The following is a 17342-nucleotide window of genomic DNA, read 5'->3' as shown; positions in this document are numbered from 1 at the left end:
AGCAGTACATTCTCTGTGCTGCAAGTAATGTTCTTTTAAAACACTCTGATTTAAATGTATTAATCTAGTTTTGCTGAGATGTCCAGTGCTACTATTTGAAATGAATGATTATAATGATTTTGATTATAACAATTTTGTCTGATTCATGCAAATGTTGGAGTGCCACAGCAGTGAGCTGTGAGCTCACCAAATGGAAAACTACACGCTTAACCATGGGCAGGAAACGATCTTTTAGTGTTAGGTCATACATTGTTTGTATACCACCTCCCCACATGGCTGGAGCACACTTTACTCTTCACTGGGGCAGATGAAGTACAACCCTTGGAACTGAGGGGACCTGGCATCGGTGGATAAACACACTGAAACTGAGCAAGTGAGATGTGGGACTGAAGTAATTAAGTTTAATAGCAGCTCCTGAGTATGATTAAACACAATAGGGCATCTTTGCTGTTTCACGAGCCAGGGTCACTTCAGCAGTTTATAACAACTCTGGTATAAATTTAAAGCAAAAAACTGCAAAGTTATTTCCTTCTATGAAGATTAGTTGTTTCACTGTGACCTCATCCATGCTGGCTGGTCAGACTGGTTTAGGACTTGGTTTCTTTGACACTGGTTAGTTGTATTTTCTGATGTCATACTAACTCAGCAGGAGCAGCTAGCAGAGCTATTTCCATCTGTCTGGCTCCCCTCACAGCTCTTTCACACCGTCTGCTTCTATACCTACAAAACCCTTAATGCGTCTGTGGTGTTGCACCATGGCCTTACACTTCTGTGTGTGTCAGCTGGCCTGTCCCTTAAAGTGCACTGCTAAAATATCTGATGGATCTGTCTCAGCCCAGAAGTCCTTATTAAGCTCGTTTGTAATTAGAAGCTTGGCAGATAGCTAGATGCAGGTAAAACTGATGCAGCGTTTGGCTGTTAGATGAGGAAAGGTCCTGTGCAAACCTCCCCCTTCTCTGCTGGTTCCAGCTGTAACATGGTTATCCCTGATTACAAGTGTTCAACAGCCTGAATTTTAGTTTTGTCATGTTAGCCAAAGCACAGTCTACAGACTTTAACTAGATTAAAAGACAGATCAGCTATAATTGGAGTCTCTGATTGAATTAGATTGGGATTACAAATATAATTGGATACTACCCAATGTGAGGCACTTGAAAGGAATTATATCTTCAGAGCATGGAAGCTGAAAAATCAAGAGACTTTGGGAAAGCCTCGATGCTGTTTCCTGTGTGAACGCAGCTAGTCCTGTACTGCTCCTGTACAGCTCCTCTGCCTTCAGCAGAAAGACATTATTTAAAAAAACAAGAGGCAAAACAGCCTTTCGACACACATTCCCAAGTAAAGGCAACATAACCTTGCAGTTTCATAACCTTGCTAGTGATCCGGCCAGATTAGGCTAAAACTGTGCCTGAAAGGAGCTTTAAAACCCAGTAACAAGTCCTAAGTATGAACTAATAGGCCTCAGGTTTTATTGTAGGATATAAGCTGGGAGCCACGTTGAAGCAATGAATTCCTTTTGCTGACATGGCTTTTGCAGACATTTCCATTTGAAAGGAGCAGTTGGTTGAACAATGGTCTCAGCGCTGGTTCAGTGCTTGACACCTTGCAGCATGTAAAGGACAAAGGCTTGGAAACTTCTTTTTTTCCCCATATGATATCTTTTCCTGTTTGGGGCCTTTGGCCTTTGCGCTGCTGCGAGCCTCGAGCCACCAGAGCTGTGGTTAAGTAGGTCACACCATAAACAGGCTTATCAGCATAACAGCAGGTTCATAATTCAAGCAGGAATACATTTTGTGAGAGAAGTGAAACAAATCCAGCAGCCCCTTCACTGCCCCTCCTTTCACTAAAACTAAATCAAAATGTGACCCCCAGAGCATCCAGTCCTGCTGCAGCGTGAGTCTCCATAAAGATATCAGCTTTATGTGGAGGGTGGCCGTGGTGCTCCACAGTGGCTTTGGGTCTCTTCAGTCTTCTACATCTTGGCCTCATTCAGTCTCCTTTCCTGATCCTCAAAAACCTCCAAATATTCAAGCTGATATGGAAATAAATTGCAGGAGACATTTTGGGGGAAGGCGCCCACCCCGGGGTGCTTCTTGGTTGGTTTGTGGATGATCTCTTGTTACCTTCTGCTTTAGGTTTCATCATGCAGTTGCTCTTTGTGTAAGGGCTGCTGACCCGGTGTCATACGGTGCTCACCCCAGGAGGCTCAAAGTGCCTTTCCACACATGAAATATTGTTTAGAAGATAAAAGTGACCTCAGCAGTCCTATAATCCCCTGAGCCATCTCTTGTAATGCTCTCGATCCCGGCTCCCTCCACAAACATGCCAGGGCAGCAGAGCCCCTTTGCAGGATGCTCACTTCATAAAGGATAGCCCACACGCCCGTGTTCACCCACCCCGTTTGCTGACTGTTAGTGGCACCAGGGTTCAGAGGAACTCCAGGACAAACTGCTTCTCATTTGTTGGGTATTTTTTGACGCTCCGCAACTGGGTATTTTCAGGGACAGTGACAAATGCATTAAAGCAATGCCATACCCAAAAAGAAATCCTGTCATCATGAAAAACAAAGCAAAATGAAGCTGTGGGACTCTCGGCTCCTTTGTAACAGAACATGAATAGCCAGGAGAGGTTTTATTTCTGTCGTATGAACACCAAGATTTATGCTTGCAATTAAGGTTCAGTGTAAATTAGACTAGCCTGCATGTCTCTTTAATTGCAGGTGCAAAACAACTCGTTAAAACATCTTTTCCCCCCTCGTGGGTCTGTAAGGAGCTCCGGTCTGAGCTTCAGAACTCCACATGTACTTTGCAGATGGCAGCGGTGCCTTGCGAAAGCAACAGACTGAAACTCTGAAGTGTTCAGACAGTAAATGGTGTCTTCTACATTTCAATTAACATGGTAATTCAACGAAAAGTCCCGTTCCTTTGTCTCAGTATATAATTCCCTCAGTTTTGCACATCAAGAGAGTATAAACCAAATCCAAATATTGATACACGCTGAAGCTACAGATAGAAGTGAAAAGGTATCTTTCTTGTGCTTGAGATTTTCCAATTTCTAAGCCCGGTGTTATGTGACAACTTTAGCATGAGCAATCTTTATCTCTGTGCCAGTTAATTGAGAGAGCTCAGATTACCTCGAGGAGCCAATCGCTCCGGGTGGGGGTTGCTGTAATTTAGGACACCAGGAATTTTGACTCCAAGAACAATTCCTTTCAAACTTTTCTTTTCATCTCCGAGATTAGCTTTTACATTTTCAGAGAGGAACAAACCAGCAGCACGGCGGAGCTGGGCGGTCACCTTGGATGCAGTAAAGGCCGACCGAAGAGAGGAAACATTGCAATTTCCTTTATTTACTAAGCTTGCACCATTCCCGATTGTGTATGACTTGGCAACGATATATTGATTTTTCAGGAGTTTCTTCTTACATTTACAAAAGAAAACGAAATTACTGATTGGAAAGAAAAAACTCTTTGTTCTGTTTTGTAAAGGAAACGTTTGTTTTGGTTTTTGGTGGCTTTTATTTTTCCCCTGTGCTTGGAAGAAATAGAAATGCATTAAGAGAAGAAAAAGAGACAGAAGATGCTGCTGCAGGAATCAATACAGAGAAATCTGTATGGTTTTTAGAAGATCATTTTTCATACACTAAGTTTCCTCCAAAGCTGCTCCGGTTGCAGTCTGATTTTGGAGGTTTGCTGGCAGATTTTGGGAGCTGAAACGCTCTTTGTATTTCTTTTTTAAGAAAAATAAAAGGGGAGAAAACTTGGGGGCCACCTGAGGCAGCCCTGAGAAACGCATTTATTTATGAGCCCTGCAGCTGTGTCAACGAGGTGTAACACTTGTTGCTCGAGGGCTGAAAGACTTGATCACGCATCATTAATTTGCAGGGTGTTCCCTCAACATTGTACAATCACAGAACATCCCAAGTGGGAGCACAGCACCCGGTCCCACCACCCCAGAGCCCAACCCTGTGTCCCAGCAGTGTCCCACTGCTCCCTGAGCTCCGCTGTGGCCGTCAGTACCCACCGCTCTCTGGGGTGCAGCCTTCCCCCACCCAGCCCTTCCCCAGAGCCGTCCCCCCAGGCCCCATTGCCCCATGAGGAGCTGCAGCCATTGCTGGGCCTCCCCTCAGTCTCTGCTCCGGGTTGAACAAACTCAGGCAGCTCAGCTGCTCATCACACCCCCTGTGCACCAGATCCCCATCTTTGTGTCTGCTGTTAGAGGCTGTCTGACCAGCAAGCAGGCTGTCACCCTCATTTCCCCTTCTGTCTTGGGCAGTCAGTACTCACAGTGCTTTATGAACACAGAAGATGGCAAAGAAGCAATCAGGAGGAGCGGTGATTCCTCTCGGGGTGAAGTTACTGTGAAAAGATGGGAGAAGGCTTTAGTTTGGATGGCATAAGACTTTGGGTTTCCATGTTCACGGAGCCAGCTTTAGCCTGATGACATTTAGCATCAGCACTGCACAGCATCACAGCTATGTGCTCCCACCTTTCCCCTGTGCTTCTTATGCTGCAGTGGCTGAGAAACAGACAGCAAAGAAGCTGCAAACTCAGCTGGATCATTTCCTCAGACCACAGCCACAAAGAAATAGTTTGTGGGTGCAGGGTACGGGCACAGGGCTGGAGCAGGCGTGGGTGGCTCTGGGGGATGCAGCCATTATCTGCTCCAAGTTGCCCTTCTTGTGCCAAACCCTCACCAGCACAGCTCACTGGGGCAGCAACTCAGAGCTCTTTCTTTCCAGTTTGAAGAAAGCTGTGTTTTTTGGTTTTTTTCTTCTATTTTGTCACCGCTGTAAATTCACATCTAGGAAAGGGGAAATTCGTCTGCAATTATGTATTTATTAGGTATTCTGAAGCTCAGTTAATACATTCTATAACCCTTGGAGATGTGGGGGAGGTCGGCTGGATGCACAGCCTAGACAAACACAGGCAGTTTCTCCCTCCAGCTTTGTTTCTCTGTGTTTTCAATTCAATAGATAGTGCTGTGTGTAAAGATGACTGAACTCGGATCAGTCGGGCTGTAACTGCAGCTCCCCGTGTTTGGCTGGGAGTCAGCCTGGCTGTGCGTTATTTCAGGCCCTGCCCGTATGAATGGAGTTGCTTCAGCACGAGGAATTTTGCAGCAATAGCCCCGGGGCAGCCGTACACAAACAAGCTGCCTCTTGGGGAGGAACACTCTGAATGAGTAACCCAGGATACAGTTTCCTGGGCTCGGGTTGGTTTACCTCAAGTCACGGAATTCCATAATAGGGACATCACTTTTTTGTTTGCTTTAAGATACCCTACCCCATCTTTTTCTAATGAAGTACTGGGGGTGTTCCCCAGGGCTAAGCAGCTTTTCACATATTTTGGTATCTACGGGGATTTATCAGGCACAGTTATGCTAAAATAAGGCATTATATAGCTAAAGGCTTGAGAGGGGCTTGAAATTTCAGGAAACAAAGAAAGGATTGACAGTGTCTGCAGCCCACATGCATCTACCACAGTGTAAACCCCAGTTAGCTCATCCCAGGGGTGCTGCAGGCTGTCCCCTAATTCCTGTACAGCTCTGCCCTGAATCTGTGCCAATGAAGACACATTTAGCTCACCTGATGCTCAGCCCAGCAAAAGCGTGCTACTGATAATGCAAAATAGGAAGCATGAAAACCATCCATAAATTCACCTGTGTAGACCAAGGAATGGGCTCTTCAACTTTTCCTTTGGGACGTTTCATTTAGAACTGAAGTTCTTAGAGAAACAAATAGTTGTATGAGAATTCTATGTTTATCTCACTTGTATCTGAAATTTATTCATTCAAACCCAGTGCACGTTCAGTTCTCCAGATACCATCAATGATACATGAATAAAAAGAGATACAGGTAATCAGATTTTGCCCTGATGGCTTCAGTCTCTTTCTGGTTTTAGTCTAATGGGTAAATAGATGGCAGTGATACAACTTGGCACAGGTATCAAAAATAAGGAAATCTCGAGGGAGATGGATGGCAGGAAGTAAAGTAATGGATGAATAAAGAGAAAGAGGAGTTCTGGGCGGTGTGTCACTGTGACAGATTGGCTCCAAGTGACAGATTCCTTGGAGGCAGAAAGACATGTCAACACGACCACATGATCAGGTCCAAGGTGGGCCACCAGCCATAAGGCAGCTTTGCCAAGTTGCCTTGGGTTCATTATATTTATGAGTTTTAAAAGCGTGTAAACTATTTACTGTTTTTTGTTGTTGTTTGTTTTCTTTCCCAAAGAGAATAACCATAAATAATGCAGGAGAAGGCTGAGTGCAGCAGTGCAGCAAGCTGTGCTCCTCTGCCTTCTGATGAGTCTGAGATTTGGGCGTGTAGGACTTGGGTCTGTGTAGAATGAGACTCTGGGGCTGCATCGTAGCAGCAGGGAAGAAAACTTCTGCAGAAGTTGCCCATTATTGCTGCCCTTCTAAGTCTAGTTGTCTCCTGTCTTCTAATGGCAGAATCCCTTTGCAGGGCATTTGCACAGCACCTCCTCCTGACACGTCTGAGCACCAGTGCTTGATGGGGTGCTCAGGGCAGGCAGTAAGAAGGATCTTGCATTAAGCTGATGTGAGATAACCAGTCACCACGTTAGGTTTCATCTTGACCTGAAAACCAGAGTGTAGATTAGACCCCGAAGCCTGAGGTTAAACAACCCTTGCAGATACACTATTAGCAATTACAGTTAAACAAAGATAGTTCTGTCATCCAGTCTGCGCCTGAAACTTTTAAAACCTTGTCTCTATGGCCGTGAGTCCCTCAGCACCATAAATCTCTCCACAGAAAAAGCATTTCCTATGAATTTGCTGTCTAACATAATAAAATATCTCTCGAATGTCACGTCCCCTTTTTATGTGTCTCTCTTCAAAATTTAAATGATTTTATTTCCTGCTGAAGTCGGGCTATTGTTTAATCTTTAAAAGCTTCTTGCCTGTTTTTCAGAATTGCTGAGCACTCACAAATGGAGTCAATGGGTTCAGTAAAGGCTCAAAATCCTTTTCAGACCAAGGTGTGTTTTGATGTTCGGCCAGTTCGATGATGCCGTTGATTTGAGCCCGTCTGATGTTTCAGATTTCCCAGTTTGTGGGCGGTGCAGAATCACACCAAGGGAAGGAAAGCAGCACGAAGGGATGGGGGCCGCTGTGAAGGAGCACTTCAAGAATGAAAACCAAAAATGGATCCAAAATCCCACTGCCGGCTGTCCAGCTAACAACTCACCTTCTGCAGCCCTAATTAGTATTTAATCTTCTGAAGAATGATTACTGCTTGCAAACATGTTAGCAAGAACAAAACAAGACTGGCCGAGAATCCATATGTTACGATTATTGGCTCTTGCTGCAGTAATGTGGGTGGGCTGGAGGCTGGATCTTTCAGGAAAAGATGCACAGGGAGAGAGGGCAGCAGCACGGTGGGACCGCGCAGCGCTGAGGCTGCTCTGTATGTGAACTTCCTCCATGGAAGTAAAATATTTTGCTTATAAAGAATTTTCATAAACATGTCTTAGGATGTGTATTAGAGGTACGTCTTAGGATGTGCATTAGGAGTAAGCTAAACAAGATAATATAAACACAGGGATGGCCTGTAATAGGAGAATGGATGGCCTGCCCCACTCTCCCTGCTGCCCCCTCCTCCTGGCGAGGCCCCCCCCGCACACAGCCGGCCCATTGCCCACATGGGTGCTTCCACCCCGCGATGCCTCACCCAGAAGCACAGAGCTCATCAGAGGAGCCCTTTTTTCAGATGCCCTAAAGCTGCTCATACACCTCAGTCCTCTTCAGCCAAAGCTACAAAGGGCAGATCTGCCTCAGGGCCGTCTCAGTGCCAACAGTTCTCAGCCTGTGCAAAGAACAAATCAAAGGAACAAGGAGATTTCTTAATGGATTTGCTGTTACGTGTTTAGCCAAAGCATCCTGCCCGAGTTTTAAAGGTGTTGGCAGCTGGACATAAGCGGATAAAGGGCCTTTCGTTCAGCCAGGGCAGGTGCCTCCTTCTCACTGAAATTCAGAAATACCTCAGAGGCAGTTTCCCTTTCCTTTTATCTCCCAGTCCCGATGCCCATTAAACTCTGACTTAGGCAGACCTCAGCTAGAGAAATCAGATGGTCATCACTTAAAGTCTGGTAGATGCCAGATATAGAGCAAATGCCTAATTGGAGACTTCCCCTAAACTCTTGTATTAAAACTGCCACCACATCCGAGCTATGGAAAGGTACCAGTGTGGTCTGAATGATAATGGTTGAACTGAAATGTTTCCATTCAGAGAGAGGGCAGCAACCGAATGCAAATCTGCAAGGATTTTTGGAGCCAGGGAGGACGGTGTAAGTTATAATCAAGTTTAGTGCATAAAGCACTAATTACACGTCTGTGGTACTCGTCAGACTAAAATGCTTCCTTACGATGTAAAACAAAATATGGTAAAGATTAAATGAATCATGCATTTTATAGGTGAAACTGTGTTTCTAATATTTTGTAACTGACAATAACTTCAAATAGCAACTGTAAAAACAGAGTGTTTTGGAACCTTAAGAGATGAAAATAAGTAACACGTGGACCATCATCATCTCAGAGGCCTGGACTGCGGTTAGCATCACCTTCAGAAATATAATACTAGACTGCTGAATGAGGCGAGAAAAAAGCCAGCCCAGTGCCAGCTCAGTAATGCTGGCCAGAAAAGGGCTTTTTGCCTCTGGAACCAGGGACTTTAAGCTAAGCTGACAAGAAGCCAACACGCTCTGTGCTCATGAGGCCCGACAGTGGCTGGCATTGCTGTTAGTGGCAGAACTGAGAGGAATAAGTAAAGGTGCACGGCTCAGCTGTCAGCAGTGCCCCGGGAGCACTATGAGCTGGGTCCCATTCTCCTGCCTTCACCCCCCGCCCTGCACTGCAGCTCTGGGTGGCACAGCTGACACAAACACAGCACTGATTTCTGTGTCACAACATGCGACTAACGCATTACAGAAGGGGCTTGTAAGCAAAACAACAGCAGTTTGCTTTCTCGACAAAGTAATTAATTCTGATTATTATTTTTTGAAATGCTGCTCCCCGCAGCACAGACAGGAGCTAAATCATTCCTGTGAGAATGCCGACGGATGGCAACAGCAGCTGGGGAAAGCTTCCCACCCATAGCACCGCTGTGCTGTCCCAGCAGCCAGCAGAGCCAATTTCCACCTGGTAGCAAACAAACAGTGCCTGCATGAAGATACAGACGTGGAGGCTCCCTCGCACAGGAGCTTTTTTGACCCGTTCCCCTGTTTGTTCTTTGGCCCCAGTCTGATTCATTCCCTTTTTTGTTTTTCTGCTCCGTCTCATAGGCTGCATCACTAACAACTTGGTGCTATTTAGTTTTATTTGCTCTTAAAATGAACAAGGCATTCTTAGGATGTGTTACGTGATACTACTGCTTTGTTACTTCCCCCGGATAATAAACAGTCTGGAAATTAATGATTTATAAAGGGTTAGTGCCTGTGTGACAGAAACTAGAAGAAGCGGTGACTCTGATCCCGCTTGTGCCTGCGACTCCAAATACCTTAATGAGCCACTGCTGATGGACATTTTTTGAGAACCCTGCCCAATGCACTTCTTTAAATGCGATGAAGTCAAATGGGCATTGAGTATTCATGCAATGGCCACCAATGAAGGAACCTCGTGGAAGTCACCGCTCTATTTTCTTTGCAATTAAATACGCATGCAGCTGATTTATATTACAGAAGCACAATTCTGCATGGTAAACTCCAGTCGGGCCTTGTTTGTTGTACAAATAAGCTTGGGCCCTGCGGGATTTAGGAAGGGGGAGGGGTGCCCTGCAGAGCACAGCTGGGCAGCCCCACTGCCATGGCCCAGCAGCACGGTGGGCTCCCAGCAGCCCAGTCTGCAGCTGCACCACACAGGGACTCGTGGGGCAGCAGTGGCAGCAGCAGCCCCTCCACCTTTTGTTTTCCCCACAGTCCCTTTAAGCTGATCCACTGAACTGTGATCCATTTCTGGATCTGTCACCAGCCTCTTCCATCACACCCACCACTTTATACCTTCAGCTCTTATCAAGTTATATCAAACACGGTTAGGAATACCCTGCATGAAATAAGTGTTTGATCTTGCAATAAAACTTAATCGTCTACTAATGTGAAACAGCACTGTGCTGAAAAGATGAGCTTATTCTGCACATGTCCTCCTGTGCAGTTGTCCTGGACTTGATTTAACTTTCATGGAGTGGCACAAGCCCTCCCTCGGCCATGTACAGACATACCCCATTTACTGGAAATACACTCAAGCACCCCCTTAAAAAACACAAAGGAGTAACACTGAGTGATGCAGCTACAATTCTGGAGGCTGCTACTAAAAACCCATCTTCACTAGGAATGGCTGCTGAATTGAAAGATTCCTTTTATAAGCTGTGCACCTGCACAAATGTCATTAAAATCCAAGCAGAAATACTAGAAAGCAGTTCTCATGCAAGATCCCCACTACTTTCATGAGACACATATAGGTCCCGGGCCGAGCACGTGGGGTATAACACCCTTACACAATGGGCTTTTGTTCATGAGCTCAGGAGAGGCTCCAGTGTAACTTACCATACAATGGTGCAGTATAAGAGATGTGCAAATCCGCAAATACCCCCACAGTGTTTTGTGGTTTTGAAGCAGCATGGTAAGATCACATAACCTAAACTGCAGATGTAGGAACCGAACAGGCATTTCCATCACCCCCAGCTCCATTACTGAGACTCTGGGTCAATGTCTTTAAAATACTTCCAGCGTCATGGATCAGCGGCTACGTGAAAAGGAATAACGCCGTGGTATTATGTGTGGGGCTTTGCTCAGACGCGCCTGTGAGCACTGTATGAGGCTGGGTGCCTTTGGTGCCTACCTCAAACTTTCTGAGGTCGGCACACGAACGGGGGTCCCTCTCTCTCATTGCTGTTTTCTGCAGAGAGCTCATCATAGGAAGGGAGAGCTTAACAAACATCGGAGGTTGGGTAGCGAAGTGCCTGGGAGCTGAAAGAAAGGAAAGTGCAATGAAAACTGTAAGAGGTTGCTGGATTTTTCCGAAAGATTAATATCAGCTCTGCAAGAAAAAGGCATGTCTACAGGCTGCTAATTTATTACCAGTAAAGCTTGGTTTAATAAACTTGTGGTAAATATTTTCTGCTTTTAAGACCCTTTAATGCTTCAGAGGCTCCCATTTGCTTAGGGTCCCTAGGGATGCTGGTGCCAATGAGACATGTTTCATTAATTATGTTGCACAAATAAGCCAAATATTGCACAAACATGTGTAGCAACATTGTGAGGAATGCAGCAAGGACTCCTAACTCCACACTGAGCAGAGCTGCCCAGCTGGGTGCTCCTCTGAAGGACAGATAGAGCCTGAAGCACACGCCTGGGACCTGCCCATACCCCAAAACTGTGTTGTTACTGTTTGGGCCAGCACAGAACTGCCAATAGTTTTTCCTCTGGAAATCCCAAAATTGCCTCTCCCAGTGCACAGCAATATTAAAACAGAAATAGAGAGGGAAAAAAGAGTATAGCAGAGGCACTGCAGATTCCTTACATACAATTTGGCAGGGAACTATGTATGTATCATGAGATACCAGAGGATGCTAAAGTCTGAGGTTGCTTTTCCACACCTGTCTTGTTGTGGCTCCACTTGGAAGGAGCAGCACCTTGCTGTGAGGAGCCTGGAGATGGACAGTCCTGGGTCATGCTCACAGCCACGGCTCTTGGTGCTGGAAAGGGAAAATATCAGTGATGTGAGTGGCTACACTGCAAGAACACGAAACATAACAGGGAAAGGGAATAACCAGGGACATTTCACAGCCATTAGTAAAAGGTCACAGAAGGCACAAAATGATGGCACCTCTCAGAACAAAGACTGTTGGTAGAGCTATTACAAAGCTGATTATCCCAGAGGAGCACACTGAGATAGACAGAAATTCTTGTTTTGATTTTCACCTCACCTTTTTCCTTGCATAACGCATACCTACTCCAGCAAAAAGCAGATCTCCTCTGGGAAGGTGAAAGCCCCCATTAAATGGGAGGTTGATAAAAGCTGGAGATAAACTCTCAGCCAGTCCTTCCCTAAACCAACTATTCCCATAATCTGTGTTTTCAAGGTAGCCAAGAGGCAAAATTAAGAAAAACTCTGTGGTAACTTGGGAATGGGAGGATGCTGTTTGACTGGCTGGTCACAGGAGCAACTGCAAAAGCACACTGCAGTACTTAGAGCTGAGGGAGACCTTAAGAGCACATGCTGACAGTGTGCCATATGTCAGGGCACGTGCTGCTTTATATTACTCGGTGCAGCTTTGGGAAGGAACTGTACTTGGCTTCTATATGAATTTTAAATGAATTGTTAACACATTTTATGAATCTGGTAAAGGGGTGCTGATGCGGGAGAAAGCACATGTCGGTTCTGCAAGATGGAGTAAATAAATCATGACTTTCACAAGATAAAACTTTATTGAGCAGCAATAAACAACAGAAGTACTTCCAACAGCATTTAAAGCCATGTAAAAGAAAGCACAACGGGTTGACTGCCCCAGGTACGTGTTCTTGTAACAGCTCACATAGAACCAATGGAGTGAAGGTGTGTTGCTGGAGGAGGCAGTGACAGGGTTGCACACTGGCTGCTGTGCTGCAGTCTCCATGGTCTTTGGTCCCTGATTCCTCTCAGCATCTACACTTGTTGCTCATATCACCTACAACACTGGTGCCTTTCCCTAGACATAATTCACTTGCTCTGCTCTGCATTTTTGTCCCAAGGACAGTTTTAGAGCACAGGACACACTGTCTGTGCCCGGTGCACACTTCCAGTAGATGTCCCAGAACCTGTGGAACCACCAGGTGGACCCCGGCCTCCAACAGACTCCTCATCTGAGCACACTCCTGAGGCTCCAGCCTTCCTAAGAGCACATAAGCTGTAGGATCAGTCATGAGACAGACAGTGCCCACCAAGTTACCCAACATTCCCATGAGCTCAATGGGACCAAAGCCTCAGTCTGATTTGCGAAGTTAGGAGCCTCAAAATTTAGGGCTTTGGTTTGGATTCATTATTTCTTTACATCTCATGGGCACTGGGATGATCACAATTGATCAAAACTGGGAAATGAAAAACAGTACAAAGTTTTCTTTTATGAAGACACAGGCAACAACACTTTATGTTCCAAAGGAAAGGTGGCATATTGTGCAGACTCAGCTTCATGCAGCTATTCCCTTGTCTCACTTCAGCACTCAGTGAAGACAAGAGTAACTCACTTCATCCCAATAATTTCTGGGTTCCTGGGGAAGCCCCTCATAAACTTTGGTCTTCCAGAGGTACCCACACAAGGAGAGAGATGAGTCGTTTCTTTCAGGAAAAATGTTTTGCAGAGTAATAAGTACCAAAGAAAAAAAGGTCACTTGCCTGATCTATTCCTTTTGGTTCAGCATGAAGTGGAATGAAACCTCTTGCAACGGGACAGTCTTATTTCTCTTCTAGTGTGCTCACTGCAGACAGCAGCCCAATAAATCTGTTCTTCAACGTGTCCTTAATACCAGCAGCTGATAAAGGCTCAGCTGAGCACTGTATGCTCAGCAATGATATAACTAAGGTCTGAGATAGGCAACTTCATATGTATGCAACAGTAATCTCCCCTCCATAAGGACATTTTTAAAACATCCTGATAAAGAATTAAAAGAGAGAGATGCAGAAAGAAGTGAAATTATTCAGGATATACAATAGAGGAATTTTATTACCAAACTGACTGCATTATAAATCAAGTGCTCTGTAAATGCAATAAAACAATTGTTTAGTCTGCATGATTCATACCCCAAACCTCAGTATTCTGTGTTTTGATCTTATTGCAGCAATAAACTGTCTAGACAGCAATTAACAAACTGTTTTTTCTTCAGATGTTTGGAGTGCCTTTGCTGCCTGATTGGCACTCAGAAATACAGGGCTTTTTCTTCTATTCCGATTAATTATCAGGTTGATCAAGAGGCATGGTTAGCCATCCTCTGTAATTGCACAGCATTTCTCTTTAAGTGAATTGCTATAGGAGAAATACCGATAATATTGTTTTTCATTAGTACTAAGTGGCAAAGATAATGATTTATTTTACCACGGTGGTCCAGAATAAGTGTTAAAGTAGAATTTATACTGACAAATAGCGTGCCATTTTAGGCCACCATTCAACAAGCTACTTGTTTGTATGCCCAACATCGTGCATATCTGCAATCCTGATAGAAAGACTTTAAATTTTGTTGTGTGACATAATACTTTGCTGAGCTTCATCACATATAGCTTCCTGCAACCTCTGACTGGACAAATGGAGGAGCAGTTGTGTTGCTTTCTGGTCCTGAGCTTAATGGTTTACCAGTAGGAAGTGAAATGGGAAAGGTCCTAAAACACAGGTGGGAAAAAAAGATACTTGAGAAAGCCCTGCAGGAAGGGAATAGTGAGTGCTCCTACAGATACTTCTTTCATGTAAGGGATACAATGTAGCCTTAAGCAGGTCCCTATACCACCAGCTTTGTGTTTCCCACAGTGATCTGTGCAGGTGGATGCTTCCTTTCCTGCAGGGATGGAGGGCTGCTACAGCTGTGCTATACTTGTTTGGCACTAACACCAAGGCCACAAACTTGTGTGTGTGTGCTTATGTGTGCTCATAAAGAAGGGAGGACTCACCACACACCATTTCTCTTGCTTTTACAGAAGATGAAACCAATTCCAGGTGTTTGCCCAGTGCAGCAGAACAGAGATGGTGGTTCCCAAGGTGTGAGGCAGCACAGCAGCTGGGAGCCCTGCAGCTTTGGGCCCTGCTGGACAGCTCCCACCCGCACCCAGAAACTTGGTGTGTCGCGACAGACCATCCTCATATCATGACAGCCCATCCTCATGTCACGACAGCCCATCCTTGTGTTGCAGCAGCTCACCATGCTGTGCAGTTCCATGTGCGCTTTTGCTGGCTGCTGCAAATGAACAGAAACAGAACAAAACATTGGAGAGGGCACTCAGCAGCAGAGCAAGCTTACATCACTGCTCTGTACAACTTATGAATCTATACAGGTAAGAATAGGTGTCCACGTGAGTAGGTATGTGCCCTTATTTCATTCCTGAGATAAAGACAGAACACCAGAACAACCAATAAAACACAAAGTTGTAACAGAAAACATTATAGAAACATGTTTTATACTGGCTTTAGGGAACTTCAGAACTGGTAGAAGTAAGAGTACCTCTTTAATTCAACTAATTGAGTATATTTTGGGAACATTCCTTGAGTTTCCTTTCTGAAGTGATGCCCTAGGAATAGGCATTTACCTTCAAGATGAAGTTATTTGTTGCTGATTCTATGATAATTCACAGTTCAAGAGCAGATCGCCTCATTTTTAGCAAGACTCCAGGGCTTGTATTGAATGGGACATTCTGTTATTCCAACTGGGTCATTTCTGCAATCAGCTAATGGCCACAGCCACGCCGTCAGTAAAATATTTGAATGAGACATATTTCCAGAGCTAAAGGTGGCACATAACATTTGTGCCCATGTATTTGAGGGCAAGGCCAACAAAGAAGCCAAAAGCATCACTTCCTTGTTTCATCAAGCAAGGTCATGGTGAGCAGGAAAGGAAGATTCTGCAACTGCATACAGGAGGATACACGTCTTATAGGTTATCAACTGAATAACTGATAAATCCAGCAATTATGGTGGAGAAGTGGGGATTAGTTGGTTGCATCTGGAAGGGCTGAAGCAGATGTTGGGAGAGTGCAACCCTGGGAAGTGTGGGAACTGCTGCAGGAGTCAGTAAGTGCCCCATAATCCACCGACAAACACTTGCCATGTTTGTTTGGTTTTTAAATTTCAAAGCGTGTTGCTGAAGGAGCTGCACAGCACTCTTGGTTCAATTCCTTTTGCTTTTTAAAATAAACTCATGTGTTTTTTTTTTTAATGCTTGAAAAAGAAGCTTTCTTTCTTTCTTTCTTTCTTTCTTTCTTTCTTTCTTTCTTTCTTTCTTTCTTTCTTTCTTTCTTTCTTTCTTTCTTTCTTTCTTTCTTTCTATCTATCTATCTTTCTAATTTGCTTTCCCTTCGTTACCTATGAGCACCAGGCAGATCTAGCGGGAGTGCCCATGAAGCCAGACCTGCAGCTTTTATACATTTTCCCTGGAGAAATTTCTTTGTCTTGAGAAAAAAAATACAATGAAATGAAGGAGCATCACATAAAGAACTGTGCAGACTTTACAAAGTCATTAGGAAACACACACAGTCACTCAAATCAAATTCTGAGCTTGCTAACCTTGGCAGTGTCCCTTTAAATTAATTTTGCAGTCTGGAAACACGCAAACAAAATATTTTAAAGAATTTCTTATCTGAAAGAAGTCGTGGAAAAGCTGGAATTTGTTGCCCAGTGTGACCAGTGCATGCATGGGAGGGCCCTTCCCATCAGACTCGTGGCTGAGGCTGCCCCAGAGATGGACAGTGGCCTGGCTGCCCACAGCCACAGGTGGCCACATGTCCCCTTCCCTCTGCAAGCAGAATTATGCCTCTGGCGTATCAGCTCTTGGAATAGGGAGATGCTGATTCCTCTTGGCTCAATGCATCTCTTCCAAATTACCTGCAGCCTTTGCAAGTTTATTTCTTCACTCATTCTTTTATTAACTGCTGTTGGATCTTTCAGATGAATAGAACTCCTGGCACCAGCTGTGCAACCCAGGAAATCTTTAGGAAAAGAAAGAAAAGAAGAAAAGGACACCTTTTTCACAGAAAAACTGCTAAGACCACAGGAGCCATTTCAGGCAGAAATAGGGCATTCCAAACCCCGGCCCTACTGCTTGATTCCAGGCTCTGAAATCAGATCAGTCCCTTCCAAGTGCCCCTGCCCCTGTCCAAACCGAGCCTGAGCTCGCTGGAAAGCAAACCCTGCAGCAAGAGAGTCCTGACAGTACAGAGCTGCAGCCGAACAAGACCAAAACCACCCGGTTTGGGCTCTCGCGTTTCAGATAAGTGTGAGAATTAGCTGCGGGGATTTAAATGGTTAACGCTCCTCATTCATCAGGCCGTGCAGAGCAGAGGGGGTAATGAATGCCAATCGCTCAATATCAAATTTTACATAGCTCAGTACAGCCTGAAAGAAAGACAGGCAAAACAAAGGCTTAACATTTAAATATTCCAAATACGTTTTGTTGCATTTTCTTCAAGCTAATACTGCCAAACAGTGAATCTAATTAACTGGACACAGGAGGGCCTTTATGAATGGAATGTAACATAACCATACAAAGTAATCTTGTTACATTGTAACAAGAGGTTAAATACCACTTCCTGCTATGTAGTAGCTGTTAAGTATAGTATTGATGAAAAATATGCTAATAACTCCTTCTGAAA

General features: G+C 44.7%; 1 long non-coding RNA gene across 2 annotated transcripts; it reads right to left on the bottom strand.

The window, feature by feature from the left end:
* Window positions 1-375: 375 nt before the first annotated feature.
* Window positions 376-13644, bottom strand: LOC146757863 (uncharacterized). 2 transcript variants are annotated; one of them, XR_014935839.1, is made up of 5 exons: window positions 13389-13644; window positions 11614-11712; window positions 10857-10984; window positions 4286-4357; window positions 376-2215 (listed from the first exon to the last, which is right to left on the bottom strand). It is a non-coding gene; the product is annotated as an uncharacterized LOC146757863 (long non-coding RNA). The 2 variants fall into 2 exon arrangements; XR_014935838.1 differs by having other exon boundaries at window positions 382-2548.
* Window positions 13645-17342: the final 3698 nt, after the last annotated feature.

Source organism: Coturnix japonica, chromosome 19 (assembly GCF_054131305.1).
Source record: "Coturnix japonica strain WE chromosome 19, WE-NBRP24, whole genome shotgun sequence".
Classification (NCBI taxonomy): domain Eukaryota; kingdom Metazoa; phylum Chordata; class Aves; order Galliformes; family Phasianidae; genus Coturnix; species Coturnix japonica.
This window is presented reverse-complemented; position numbering and strand designations above follow the sequence as displayed.